The 15,449-nt window shown below is 39.6% G+C and overlaps 1 non-coding gene across 1 annotated transcript; it reads left to right on the top strand.

The window, feature by feature from the left end:
* Positions 1-5,360: 5,360 nt before the first annotated feature.
* Positions 5,361-5,524, top strand: LOC136396216 (U1 spliceosomal RNA). Its single transcript, XR_010749611.1, has one exon. It is a non-coding gene; the product is annotated as a U1 spliceosomal RNA (small nuclear RNA).
* The last annotated feature ends 9,925 nt before the right edge of the window (positions 5,525-15,449 follow it).

Raw genomic sequence — 15,449 nt, 5'->3', positions numbered from 1 at the left:
GAAGCCATGCAAGTCCAGGACTTTTGTCTGTTGAGACTTTTTAAATTACTGATTTGATTTCATTGGTTGTAATTGGTCTGTTCAGATTTTGTTTTTCTTCTTGATTCAGTCTTGGAAGATTGTGTGTGTTTAGAAATTTATTTATTTCTTCCAAATTGTTCAATTTGTTGGCATATAATTGTTCATAGTATTTTCTTATAAATCTTTACATTTCTGTGGTGTTAGTTGTCATTTCTTCTTTCATTTCTGATTTTATTTATTTGGGTCCTCTATCTTAATGATTCTGGTTAAAGGTGTATCAATCTTGTTTATCTTTTCAAAAGTCAGCTGTTGATATTTCATTGATCTTTTGTAATTTTTTAGACTATTTTGTTTATTTTCACTCTGAACTTTATTACTTCCTTCCTTGCATTCACTTTGGGTTTTGTTTGCTGCCCTTTTTTCTAGTTTCTTTAGATGTAAGGTTAGCTTGTTTATTTGAGAATTTTTTCTATTTCTTCCTTTCTTTCTTTCTTTCTTTCTTTTTTTTTTTTTTGTATTTTTCTGAAGCTGGAAACGGGGAGAGACAGTCAGACAGACTCCCGCATGCGCCCGACCGAGATCCACCCGGCACGCCCACCAGGGGCGACGCTCTGCCCACCAGGGGGCGATGCTCTGCCCCTCTGGGGCGTCGCTCTGCCGTGACCAGAGCCACTCTGGCGCCTGGGGCAGAGGCCAAGGAGCCATCCCCAGCACCCGGGCCATCTTTGCTCCAATGGAGCCTTGGCTGTGGGAGGGGAAGAGAGAGACAGAGAGGAAGGAGGGGGGGGGTGGAGAAGCAAATGGGTGCCTCTCCCATGTGCCCTGGCCGGGAATCGAACCTGGGTCCCCCGCATGCCAGGCCGGCGCTCTACCGCTGAGCCAACCGGCCAGGGCCTCCTTTCTTTTTTTTTTAGGTAAGCCTATATTGCTATGAATTTCCCTTTTTTTTGAATTTTTTTATTTTTTTTGTATTTTTCCAAAGTTGGAAACAGGGAGGCAGTCAGACAGACTCCCGCATGTGTCCGACCAGGATCCACCCGACATGCCCACCAGGGGGCGATGCTCTGCCCATCTTGGGGCATCACTCTGCCACAATCAGAGCCATTCTAGCGCCTGAGGCAGAGGCCACAGAGCCATCCTCAGCGCCTGGGCCAACTTTGCTCCAATGGAGGCTTGGCTGTGGGAGGGGAAGAGAGAGACAGAGAGGAAGGAGAGGGGGAGGGGTGGAGAAGCAGATGGGCGCCTCTCCTGTGTCCCTGGCCAGGAATCGAACCCGGGACTCCTGCACGCCAGGCCAACGCTCTACCACTGAGCCAACCGGCCAGGGCCGAATTTCCCTCTTAAGACTGCTTTCACTGGGTCCCATAGGTCTTGGGTTGTTGTGTTTTCATATTCATTTGTCTCAAAATACTTTCTATTTCTTCCTTGATTTCATTGTTAACTTGTTTATTGATTAGTAACATGTTATTTAATCTCCAAGTGTTTCTGTGTTTTTCTTTTCTTTTTCTTATAATTGATTTCTAGTTTTATATCACTGTGGTCAGAAAATTTTTTTGGATATAATTTCAATCTTCTTAAGTTTATTGAAACTTGTTTTGTGTCTTAACATGTGTTCTGTCCTAGAAAGTGCTCCACGTGCACTTGAAAAGAATGTATAAGGTCTACCGGAAAGTTCTGTCTGTTTTTGGAATAAAACAAAATACAAATTTTTCTTACTGTCAATAAACTTTATTAAATAATATAATTGCCATTATTATTAATGATTTCTTGCCAGTGTGAGGGCAATTTGTATATCCCATTTTTGAAAAATGTTTTATCTTTTGATGCAAAAAATTGAACCAGTGCTTGTTTGATATCTTCTTCATTTTTGAATTTTTTGTCCTTCAAAAAATTTTTTAAGGACAAAAACAAGTAATAGTCGGAGGGTGCTAAGTCCGAGGAATATGGTAGATGGACAGACATGCTTCTGTAGCATTTCTTCCTTGTTGAAATTCGTAAAAATTACAGTGGCATAAATGAACTTTATCAGTAGCCATGGGTACACTATTGCTTCACACGTAAGACTAACGTGAATCAACTTTGTTTTAGTTAATTTGCTATGTCAGTATGTATACATTAAGTGATAAAAATAGAGAGGCACACATGCACCAAATAAACATGTGCTTACGTGTCAAAACTTGTGATAGAAACGGACAGAACTTTCTGGTAGACCTTATTTATTCCATTGCTTTGAGATGAAATGATAAAAAAATATTGATTAAATTCATCTGGTCTAATGTGTCACTTTAGGCTGTTGCTTCTCTATAAATTTTCTCTAAATAGATCTACCCAGTGATGTTAATGGGATGTAAACATCCCCTACTACGATTGTATTACTGTTGATCTCTCCCTTTATGTCCGTCAATTTTTACTTTACATATTTGGTGCTTTTATGTTTCAAAAAGGTCAGAGCCTCTTGTTGGATATCCCTTTATCATTATGTAATGTTCTTCTTTGTTTTTTACTATAACTTTTGTTTAAAGATTATGTTCCCTTCACCCCCTTCTTCTACTTAAAGAAGTCCCTTTAACATTTCTTGTAATACTGGTTTGGTGGTAATGAACTCCTTTAGGTTCTCCTTATCTGGGAAACTTTTTATTTCTCCTTCAAATTTAAATGATAGTCTTGCTGGGTAGAGTAATCTTGGTTGTAGATACCTGCTTTTCATCACTTTGAATATTTTGTGCCAATCCCTTTATTTTGCAAAGTTTCTGTTGAAAATCAGCTGACAGTCTCATGAGAGAGTAGGTAACCAACTCTCTTTCTCTTGCTGATTTTAAGATTCTCTTTGTCTTTAACCTTTGCATTTTTCATCATCATGTTTCTTGGTGTGAGCCTCTCCATGTTTATTTTGTTTGGACTCTTTGTGTTTCCTGGACTTATGTGTCTTTTTCTTTGTCTGGGTTAGGGAAGTTTTCAGTCATTATTTCTTCAAGTAAGTTCTCAATTCCTTGCTCTCTCTGTCTTCTTCTTCTGGTAGCCTTGTGATGTGGATGTTGTTATGCTTGATGTTGTCTCAGAGGTGGGCTGAGTTGTCTTTTTTCTTTTGTTAATTTCTATGATTTTGGGGGTAGCAGTTTGCTCTATGATCTCATTTCTCTAAGAGATCTAAAAAGAGTGTTGATTTTTTTAGTTTGTCCAACTTTTTACTTATGGTCAGAATGGAATAATTTCTAAGCTTCTTACATGATAGACCAAAACCCATGCTTGTAGTTTTATGTTGAGTTTCAGAGGCCTGTGGAACATCTAAGTGGAGTTGTTGGTAATTATATTGATGGTACTATATTGATGGTAATTAAGGGGGTGGGGATTGTTGTGAATGAGATTACATGGAGGTGGAGTTAATGTGGGAAAAGCAGAGGGCCTAGGCAATATCCTTGAGATATAACCATTTAAAGAAGAAAAAGAAGTGCTAATAAGGGAGAACAAGATCTGAGAGGCAGGAGGAAAATCAGAAGGATGAAACCTTATGGAGCCCAAAGGAAGAATGTTTTGAAAGAGGGACTAGCCAACAAGAGAATCTTACTGAAAGGTCAAATAAGTTAAGGGCTAAAAATTGTCTATCGGAGATAGACTCTTCGTAGTTTGGGTGAAAGCTTTCAGTGGAGTTATATGGCCATAATACAAATCAGAAAGAATTGAGGAGGAGGAGGAGGTGAGGAAATAGAGATAGCAGTTGAAATTAATTTATTCAAGAAATTTGTAGGATATAGATGTGATGGTGTATTTTTTCTTTTAATAGGAAGACAGGCATATATAAGTGTTGGTGGGAATGAGTAGAATGAGCTGGTAGAGAGAGCGATAGAATGAACATATAGAAGAGAGTAGATGACTGCTGGAAAGAAATCTCTTAGAAGTCGAGGAGGAGATGAGAACCAGAGCACAAGATGATGGGTTAACTTTAGAAGAGGAAGAGGGATGTACAGGCCATTTTAATAGGAGAAAAGCAGGAAAGAATCAATGTAGGTTATATATTATGTCATTTGATCCTTACAAAAATCTCTGGGGATGGATATTGTTTTTTCCTAAAGTTCAAGTGATATAATGGAGGCCCAGAGAAGTTATATAAAACTTTCTCAAATTCACAAAGAAGAACCTAAGAAATACTCAATGCCTGGGGTTCCTTTGAACCCCAGATCTAGTGCTTATTTGCCTGCAGTTTTTTAAAAGTTTAAGTTCCCCATAAGAAGTGCCCTGAAAGTGACTGTAATTGAGTAGTGTCCTTGTTTTATGATTTGAAAAGCCAGATTGGAAAGAGCTTTTACTGGAAAAAAACGACGCAGAGCCATTTGGTAAAGATCTTGTAAAAGAGGTTGCTCTTAATTAATGTTTGACTAACTCAGTACCAAAGGTCTGACTTTTCTTCCTGAGCAAGACTTTGTTAGAATAAACAGCCTTGCTTTGGTGTCTGTGTGTGCTTGAGGAGCACCGACCTGTACAGTTTATATAGTTATCTCATTATTCCTCCCAGCAATCCTGACACATGGATAATTGCCTGTGTTACAAATGAGAAAGCTGAGGCTTAAAGACATCAAGGACCTTGCCCAAGGCCATGGAATAGAGAGTGAATTAAGAATTAAACCCAAGTGTTTCTGACTCCAAAGCTCTTTCTCTTTCAACAAAGCATTACTTTGTGTAGCTTAGAGTTAGGGAGAGACCAGCTAGTTGAAAGATGAATTGTGAGTCTTTGTAACATCCCTTGGTATATAATCTACCAGGATTTTGTCTTTCTCTTTTTAACTTCCTAAACTTAAATTGATAAAGAGTTGTAGAACTATTAATCGTCAATATTTAGATGGTGCCAACTGTATACAGCATTATTCTAGATGCTGTCGATATAATTACAATCCTAGGGCAACCTTATGAGATAGGTTCTATTATTGTCTCCATTATACCTAGGAGAAAACAGGTGCTGAGAGCCTGAGTAACTTGCTTGAGATTACACAGTATATTAGTAGCAAAGCCATAATTTGAACCCAGAATGTCTGATTCCTAAATCCGGGTTCTTAAACAACAAGTGGAGACCACTGGTCTCTGATAAGTAGAATCTGATTTTGTAATTTCTTTCCTGTTTACTCAATTTAGTTATTTGACCAAAGGCATAAACTTCTGAGTCAGACCTATAAATGACTCATAGCTCTACCACTTCAAAAAGCTGTGTGACTTTAGACAAATTACTTAATCTCTCAACAGCTTACTTTCTTCATTTGTAATATGAATTGATAATAAGAATACAGTACTCAACTGAAAGAGTGTCTGTGAGGATTAAATGAGATAAAGCATATTAAAAGCTCAGCAGAATACTTACCTGGCAGGGGAGATACCATGATCACGAAGGTGGTTTTCCCAGGGCGAGGCTTATCCATTGCACTCCGGATGTGCTGACCCCTGCGATTTCCCCAAATGTGGGAAACTCAACTGCATAATTTGTGGTAGTGGGGGACTGCGTTCGCGCTCTCCCCTGCGGGAAAAAAAAAAAAAAAAAGCTCAGCAGAATGTCTGGCCAATAGCATAATAGGCAATAGCTGTTATCTGTTTTTATTAATATGTCCTAAAGTTGATAATAACAGGCAGAATTTGAGTATAGGTCTGCTTGACTCCAGACCCCAACATTAACTTAACTACTGTACCAACTGCCCCCTAAGTGTCCTCATCACAGTGCTCAGTAAGCCCCTCCTCCAGACTGTGGTCTTGTTAGTGGACGTCAAAATCTCTGTCCACTCAAGGTGCTCTTTTGACTCCCCCTTTGAGTCCCCCTGTCTCACTGTGCTAAATGGTTAGTGCTGAGAAAGCAGACCACGACAATGCTGAGAGCTGGAGGCTAATGGAATAGAGATAAGAAGCCAAAACCTGGTCCGTGCAGTGTAAGTGAAGGCCATAGGAATAGCCAAGGTCACACACCTGATCTATAATGTTAACAAAAGATTCCAGTGCAATGTGCAAAGTCTGCGGGCTAATAGATGAGAGTCAGGATTTGGTTTAGACAAATCCTTATATATAATGATTCATTGCAGTCAAGCTTCTTTTGGAAGTCTTCCACCCAAGACCCAGGAGTCAAGCTTGCATCTAATATTTTCCATCCATTTTTTTTTTGACAGATACAGACAGACAGGAACACACAGACAGGAAGGGAGAGAGAAGAGAAGCATCAGTTCTTCATTGCAGCACTTTACTTGTTCATTGATTGCTTTCTCATATGTGCCTTGATGGGGGGCTGCAGCAGAGCAAGTGACCCTTTGCTCAAGCTAGTGACCTTGGGCTCAAGCCAGCAACCTTGGGCTTTAAGCCAGTGACCTTTGGGCCAAGCCAGTGACCATGGGGTCATGTCTATGATCCCAGGATCAAGCCAGGGACTCCGTGCTTAAACTGGTGAGTCTGCACTCAAGCCAGATGAGTCCACGCTCAAATCAGCGACCTCAGGGTTTCAAACCTGTGTCCCCCATGTCTCTGTCTGACACTCTATCCACTGTACTATTGCCTGGTCAGGCTTTCCCATCCATTTTTTTCTCTGAAGTTAGAAGCAGAGAGGCAGTCAGACAGACTCCCGCATGCACCTAACCGGGATCCACCTGGCATGCCCACCAGAGGGTGATGCTCTGCCCATCTGGGGCATTGCTTTGTTGCTGCCAGAGCCATTCTAGCACCTGAGGCGGAGGTCATGGAGCCATCCTCAACTCCTGGGCCAACTTTGCTCCAATGGAGCCTGGGCTGCGGGAGAGGAAGAGAGAGATAGAGAGGAAGGAGAAGGGGAAGGGTGGAGAAGCAGATGGGCGCTTCTCCTTTGTGCCTTGGCCGGGAATCGAACCTGGGACTTCCACAAGCAGGGCTGACACTCTACCGCTGAGCCAACCAGCCAGGGCCTTCCATCCATTTTTAAGCAGTCATTGAGTCCTGTTGTATTTTTAAAACTTTTTGTGTCCTGCCCCTTGATCTGTGACCTGGTCGGGGTGCTGCTCCCTAGAAAGCTTTAGTAGTGTAGAAGGGTCTAGCTTTTTCAGGGTGGTCTGAAAAAACATAGATTAAGGAGAATCTATTTTAAGGAGACAAGCCAGGGTTGTCTGCCTGTAAACAGCAGGTGTGCTATATATCCTAAAGGTGGAGTAGGGTCATAAATAAGCATGAGCAGAGAGGTCAGACACTGGGAAGATGGGAGCTGCTCTGAGGGTGAAGAACACGGACGGTAGGGGTAAATGGTGGGAGACTAAGGGCAGAAGAATGTGAGGATGCTGGAAACTTGCCACATGTAGCATGGGTGACCTGACGGCTTAATGTAGGCTTCTCAACTGGGTCCTCCAAAGTGCCGTTCAACTATAACTTGAGTAAACTTTGTCACTGCCCCTCACCCAGAATGCCTAGCCACAGTGTGAGAAGCACAGGCTTAAGAGACTCTGGAGATGAGATGTATCACATCCTCTCATTCTTTTTTTTTTTTTAATTTATTTTATTTATTTTAGAGAGAGAAGAAGGGAGAGAGAGAGAGAGAGATAGAGAGAGAGAGGCAGGAACATCAATATGTTCTTGTATGTGCCCTGACCAGGAATCAAACTGGCAACCTCTCTGCTTTGGGACAATGCTTTAACCAACCAAGTTATCTGGCACCTCATCCTTATATTTCTGTCTCTACCACTCTAGTCCAAACTGTAACTTCTCTTACTTGGGTTATTACAATATGCCCTTAAAATCTTTAAAGAATCATGTTATGATATAATTATTAAAACAATACATGTTTACTAAAGATAGAAAAATTCTTAAAATATTTAAAAAGTAATAAATTATTTTCTAAAGTTTTATTTTTTAATATTTTTACGTGAATTCAAATTCTGAAGAGATAAAAGGACACATACATTTTCTTTTTTCCACTGCCTGTTTCCTTAGCCATTCTGTTCTTTCTGGAAAGCATCCAGCTTTGTTAATTTCTTATATATTTAGGTAATTATATATATTTTCTCCACTATAATTTCCCCCCAAAGTGGTAGTTTTATAGACATAGTTACACACACCCACAGACACACATACACACACTATTCTGTATTTTATTTTTCACTCTATCATTGTGCCTTGGAGATCATTACAAATCAGCACATTGAAATCTTCCTATTTTTCATAACTGCCTGATGAGCAGTAGACTCTTAATTGGTCTCTAGTCTCTCCTATGTCTGTCATTTGATGTCAAATTCATTGTGCTGAAATGTCAGTCCCCTGCTCAAACACCTTGTGCAAACCTACTTGCTCCCCCACCCCACCACTAGCTGTGATGAAGTCCATGCCCTTCCCCATCCTACAGCAAGGCTGGCTGGCCCAGCCAGGCCCGGCTTCCACTGCTCCTCCTACGCCCTGATCCTGCTTGCCTTTTCCATGCTTTCCATGTATTCCTTTTCACTCTTCCTGCCCTGTTGTGCCCCAAATGGATCTTCCTTCCTGTACCCCCAGCCTTCAGAGCTAACACTAGCATTTACTGCACACCACCCTTGTTGTTTCTTTACCTTACACTGGTGCGTGTTGCTGCTTTGATATGTACAGCTCTTATTCCAGCAAACTAAACTCTGTGCGGGCCACTGACTACATTTTCTGCAGCGTTTGCTACTTCCTGAGGTACTTATATCATATAGCTGAAAGAAAATTTCAATATTTGTAAAATTTGTAAGAATGCCAAGAAACCTGGCTCTGTGTACTGACTCACCCGGAATGGGGTAGGACAGAGACCAAAGCTGACTCATCTCCCTCCTCCCTCTAGAAAAACAGGCTGGAGACTAAGTGCTGTTAGTGCTCATCAGAGCCTTGATAGAGGTGCCTAGAAAAGGTTGAAGGGAACAGGCTGCGCCTTGGCAGGAAGAACCTGCAATGCAGGGGCTGGCTCAGTAATTAACTGTTTTGGGTAGCATGACAAATAGGACTTCTACATTGAGCAGTACAAGTTCTGTGTCCAGAGAGATAATTGAAATTATTTTTCCCCCTTTGGTCAATCTTATTGAAAGGATGATGCAACAATATGAATGAAAACTTTAATAATATGCCCATTTTTTCCTTTTACATAACCCCTTCCAGATGTTGCCTACTTTCACACATTTAAAAAAATATACACATATATATGCACATATATATGTGTGTGTGTGTATATATGTATAGATATATCTATACATATATGGGGCCTAACCAGGTGATGGGGCAGTGGATAGAGCATCAAATTTAGTGTTCCATGGAATTATCTTTCTCACCTGGATCCTATGGTCCCATCATCTTGATTCTCTCCCTCTCTAGTTCCAGCATGACTTGCCAGAGGTTGATATTTTTTCTTCCTATTCTGTTCTCAGTGCTTCTTAGAAAGATAAATATAAATCCCCACCCTCCTTTATCTTACGTAAGCCAGAATGTGATTGGAATGTGAGTACTGGAGGAAGGTGGGTAGAACATTCATGAGAACATATTTACTGTTGATTAACTTCTTTTAGACAAGAAGGTTATCTCTGTCTCCTCAAAAAAATAGAAATAACCCAAATCTTAGATTTGTAGAGTTTTTAATCCAGTAACCGTATCCACCATACTTCACGTATCACTTACTATTTCTCAGTTATCAATCACTATCACCTCTTGCCTTTCCTTTCCCACCTATATGTACTTATTCGTGTGAATACACTCCACTCTAGCCTGCTGGACAACACATAGTCTTCCAGGTACTCTGTGTCCTGGACATTCCTTTGAAGTATCATTGCCATGTCTGGCGAGTCAGCAGGGGTTTGGTTAAACCTTGGATCATCTAGTGTCAAATTCTGCCTCCACCACTTATTAGCTCTGTACCTTCATCAAATTACCTATAAAGTAGGAGCAGTAATAATAACTTATAGGTTGTTGAGAAGAGCACATGAGTTGATACTTTTTAAAAAAAATTTTTATTTTTATCTTTTGACAGAGACAGAGAGAGGCAGAAAGAGGGACAGATACAGATAGAAAGGAAGGGAGAGAGATGAGAAACATCAGTTCTTTGTTGCGACACTTCAGTTGCTCATTGATTGTTTTCTTATATGTACCTTGATGGGGGGGGTTCAACAGAGTGAGTGATCCTTTGCTCAAGCCAGTGACCTTTGGGCTCAAACCAGCGACCATGGGGTCATGTCTATGATCCCACACTCAAGCCAGCTACACTGTGCTCAAGCTGGTGAGCCTGCACTTACGCTGGATGAACCCAGCGCTCAAGCCAGCCAACTTGGGATTTTGAACCTGGGTCCCTGTGTACCAGTCCGATGCTCTATCCACTCTGCCACCACCTGGTCAGGCAAGTTAATACTTGTTAAGTACAGAATCTGGAATGTATAAGAACTTAATATTAGCTATTATTCAAATTTCTTCTAATCTTCAAATACCAGACCTCCTACTTCTTACCTAAAATCTTCTCTGACTAGTCTTGCCCACCCACAATGATCCTTTACTCTTTTGTAAGTATAACACATTTGATACTTAATTTACTCAAATAATACCTTGAGGCAGCTGCAAGTCAAAACCACAATGTGATACCATTTCATACCTGTTAGAATGGCGATTATTAATAGGGCAAAGTAACACTGTTGGAGAGGATGTGGAGAAAAGGGAATCCTGGTATATTGCTGATGGAAATGTAAACTGATGCTACCACAGTGGAAAACAGTATGAAGTTTCCTAAAAAAAATTAAGAATAGGGCTACCAGCCCTGGCTCGTGGCTCAGTGGATAGAGCGTCAGGCTGGTGTATGGACGACCCCAGTTTGATTCCGGGTCAGAGCACACAGGAGAAGTGTCTCTCTGCATTTTCTCCCCTCCCTCTCCCCCTCTCTCTCTTCTCTCCTCTCGCTGCCAGTGGCTTGATTGGTTCAAGTATGGCCCCAGACGGGGTTGCTGGGTAGATCCTGGTCGGGAAGCATGTGGGTGTCTGTCTTACTACTTCCCCTCCTCTCACTTAAAAAAAAAAATTAAAAAAAAGAAGAATAAGAATAGAGCTACCATATGACTCAGCAATCCCTTTTCTGGGTATGTACCTGAAAAATTTGAAAACACTTATTTGTAAAGCTATATATATCCCTGAGTTCATTGCAGCATTACTTCCAATAGCCAAGACATGGAAACATCCTAAGCAGTTTTCAACAAATGATTGGATAAAGAAGATGTGGTTCATATATACAATGGAATATTACTCAGCCATAAAAAGATGAAATATACTCATTTATGACAACCCAGATGGATCTTGAGAGTATTATGTTAAATAAAATAAATCAGACAGAAAAAGACAAGAACAATATGATTACACTCATATGTGTAATATAAAACAAAAAGTAACAAGCAAGCAAACAACAAAAAAAAACCCCAAACAAACTCATAGATACAGACAACAGAATGGTGATTATCAAAGGGGAGGAAGTGGAGGGAGGATGAAGAGGGTAAAGGACAAAATATATGGTGAAGGAGACTAGACTTCGGATGATGAACATACAGAGTATAAAGATGTTGTATTATAAAGTTGTGCATGTGAAGTTTATATAATGTCATTAACCAATGTTACCTCAATAAATTTAATTTTAAAAAGATTTGTTAAGCCTGACCAGGTGGTGGCGCAGTGGATAGAGCATCAAACTGGGATGCGGAAGGACCCAGGTTCGAGACCCTGAGGTTGCCAGCTTGAGCGTGGGCTCATCTGGCTTGAGCAAAAAAAAAAAAAAAAAAAAAAAAAAGCCCACCAGCTTGGACCCAAGGTCGCTGGCTCAAGCAAGGGGTTACTTGGTCTTCTGAAGGCCTGCAGTCAAGGCACATATGAGAAAGCAATCAATGAACAACTAAGGTGTCACAAAGTGCAACAAAAAACTAATGATTGATGCTTCTCATCTCTCCGTTCCTGTCTGTCTGTTCCTGTCTATCCCTCTCTCTCTCACTCTCTCTCTGTCCCTGTAAAAAAAAAAAAAGATTTGTTAAAAATTCTGCATCAATATCTGTGTACAGTAGTCCTCCCTCATCCTTGGTTTTGCTTTCTGCATTATCAGTTACCCAGGTCAACTGCGGTCTGAAAATATTAAATGGAAGTTTCTAGAAATACATAATTCATAAGTTTTAAATTGTGTACCATTCTGAATGGTATGATGAAATATCGTGTCGTCCTGTTCAGTCCCCCCTGGATGTGAATAATTCCTTTGTCCAGGGTGTGCACACTGTAGACGCTCCCTACCCGTTAGTCACTTAACATGCCTTCTGGTTATCAGATTGACCATTACGGTATAGCAGTACTTTCATTCGGGTAATCCTTATTTTATTTAATAATGGTCCCAAAGCCATTCAAATAACTTTTATTTCAGTATATTGTTATAATTGTTCTATCTTATTAATAGCACTAGGGAACAATTTTTTTTTTCATTTTCTGTTGCATAAGGTTTTAGAACTTTTTCTATATATTTCTGCATCGCTGATTCCAAATCTGAAATCCGTTTTTTGATGCATGCTCTGGTTTTTATGCAATTTTAATTTCTAATTTCTTTTTGTTACAGTTAATGGCATGCATTGGTTTTTAAATTGGAGTTAAAAACCTTAGCAATGACTCTTGGATTGAACATAACCACAAGGCAATTAATGTTTTACAAACGTCACTTTTACAAAATTGTAGTTGCTTTTAAATGTAAAAAATTATTATCTGACAAAACACCCTCTTATTTTGTTTTAAGATTGAATCATGGCTTCTTGGAGTAGGTGTAAATGTAAGAATAGTCCTGACACCTTTTGTTATATATGTGGCTGTTACACACTTCAACATCAAAGGCGCAATATTTCATCATTTGTGACACGTGCATATATTGCCTATTTTCAAGTTTCCTTTGGCAATCAAGACAAGAATTGGGCTCCTCATATTGTGTGTCATAATTGTGAGGAAATGCTTCATGACTGAACAAAACGAAAACACAATGGAATGCCTTTTGGTATTCCCATGGTTTGGCATGAACCTAAGGACCACAGCAGTGACTATTATTTCTGTCTGATCCATACAAAGGGCATTGGCAAGAAAAAAGGCATATGATCGCATATCCTAATATTTCTTCAGTAATACAACTTATCCCACACTCTGAGACACTCCCAGTTCCAGTTTTTAATGGTTTTAATTTCTTCTAAGAACGAAGACAGTGAACATGGTGATCAAGTGCATTTTGATAAGATGCCTGAAGAAATGGTTGTAGAATCTGAAGGGTCTTCTTCTGATGCCAAGCAGTCATTAACCCCTCAGCAGTTTAGCCAACCTGAATTGAATGACTTAGTAAGAGATTTGGGCTTATCAAAGAAAGCAGCTGAGTGGTGGTAAATTTCCTGCTAGAACAACAGAGAGGTTTCACGAAGTATCCTTGCTTTCTGTGTTTGTGAGACAGCCGAGCTTGGGAGAAACACTGGACACAGAAGGAGTGGCCAAAACGTGAAGCTCTGGAAGTAGGGATGCAAAATATTGCGTATGAACCTGTAGTTAATCGAGACAGGATCATTTTCCCCCCACTTCACATCAAACTTGGTTTAATGAAGCAGTTTGTTCAGGCTTTGAAGAGAGAAAGTGAATGCTTTCAACATATTATTTCTGCTTTTCCTGCCTTGTCTTTTGAGGAGATAAAAGCAGGTGTATTCGATAGACCTCAAATACGAACCCTTATATGTGATGAAGAATTTGCCAGGAAGATGAATAAGGAGGAGAAAGCAGCATGGCAGTCTTTTGTGGCAGTTACAAAGAACTTCCTTGGCAACAAAAAAGCAGAAAACTATGAACTTCTGGTTCAAAGGATGCTGTTGGCTTTCCGCGACATTGGATGTAACATGAGCATTAAGATGCACTTCCTGAACAGTCACCCTGATAAGTTTCCCGAAAATCTTGGAGATGTTAGTGATGAGCAGACTACTGCTGGAGCATTAATTGAGATTGTCCTCAACAAGTACACAAATGCAAGAGCTACAAACGCTAATTTTTGCCTGAATAGAATTTAAATAAGTTTTGCGCAAATTCTATGATTAAAATAAGTGTTTTAATATGTTCTATTTTGAAATTGTAGACAAATTCTGATGCAATTATATCTTTTAGTGTATTTGTGTATTTACTGCATTATATAAATTATTATATTTTTCACAAAGATGATGCCCAAGAAAACATTCTACTTCATTATGTTAAACTAAATGTTGAAAATTTTACAATAAGATGAAAACCTAAAATCTGAAATTGCAAAAAAACACTGTAGCTTACAGAGAAAAACTAATGTCAGATTTGAGATCAGCACACTCGAATTAGGTAAGAATAAGTGTTTTTGTGGATGCAACAAGAATTTTGTTTCCCAGTGTAGTTGTTAATTTCTTCCTTTGCCTAATTTACAAATTAAACTTTATCATAGGTATATGTGTATAGGAAAAAAACCATAATATATATAGGGTGTGGTACTATCTGTGTGTAGTTTCAGGCATCTACTGGGGGTCTTGGAACATATCTTCTGTTAAGATAAATTCTTAGGAATAGAAATACTGGGTTAAAGAAAAACACATCAGGATTCTTGTTTATATCACTTACTTTTGCCTCCCCCAAAGGTTGTATAAACTATATTTTTATCAACAGTGGTCAAGAGTGCTCACCGCATTTTACCCTCACCAATGCTCTGTTGTGTTATTTAACTTTTTGTCTGCTTTATCTGTTATCTTTCAAAGAGATTATGATCTCCTTGAGCAGTTGCTGCAGGCATCTGTTCTTTATATCTACCACATGAATGGTGTCATTCATGTAGTAGCCCTCGTGAATATTTGCTAAATGAATGAATTTCTATTCACAACTACCCCTCTGGGATTAAGAACTGGAGAAAGTACTTGAACAATCACTTTCAAATTGGTCAAATTGAGAGTGGTGTGTATACTTGCTTTTGTTCTCCCACTAAGATGAGTTGGGGAGGAAAGTATTAAATCACAGGCAATTGGCTCATGTTCAAGGGATTTGGACAAGGGGTTGGATCCAAGGGAGAAAATTAGGTGTTTTTCAGGGTCAGCTCTGCAGCATGTTTGAAACTGGCTTTCTGCACTATTATCTATCCATTTATCCTTCAAAAATGGGTGTGGAGAGCGGCAGGATCTGCTTTCACAACTCAGCCATGGAGCAGAATGAGTGGAATTTTCCAGATGGTACCTCTTGATGGCTGTTGGCATAAATATAGTTTTGCCCTCTGTTTTGAAGGGCCTCGCAAAACCCCAACTTTACACTTTTTTTTCTGATGGCACCAAGATTGGTTTCATATGTGCAATTTTAACATTAATGTACATAATATTTTTTATTTATTTAAAAATATGGTTAACATGTATTTTTATTTTCCCTGCCTTTTTTTTAAGGGGTCCAATATTTTCTTCTGCACCTGGAGCCTCAACCAACCTTAATCC

The sequence above is a fragment of the Saccopteryx leptura genome, chromosome 2 (genome assembly GCF_036850995.1).
Source record: "Saccopteryx leptura isolate mSacLep1 chromosome 2, mSacLep1_pri_phased_curated, whole genome shotgun sequence".
NCBI lineage: Eukaryota > Metazoa > Chordata > Mammalia > Chiroptera > Emballonuridae > Saccopteryx > Saccopteryx leptura.
This window is presented reverse-complemented; position numbering and strand designations above follow the sequence as displayed.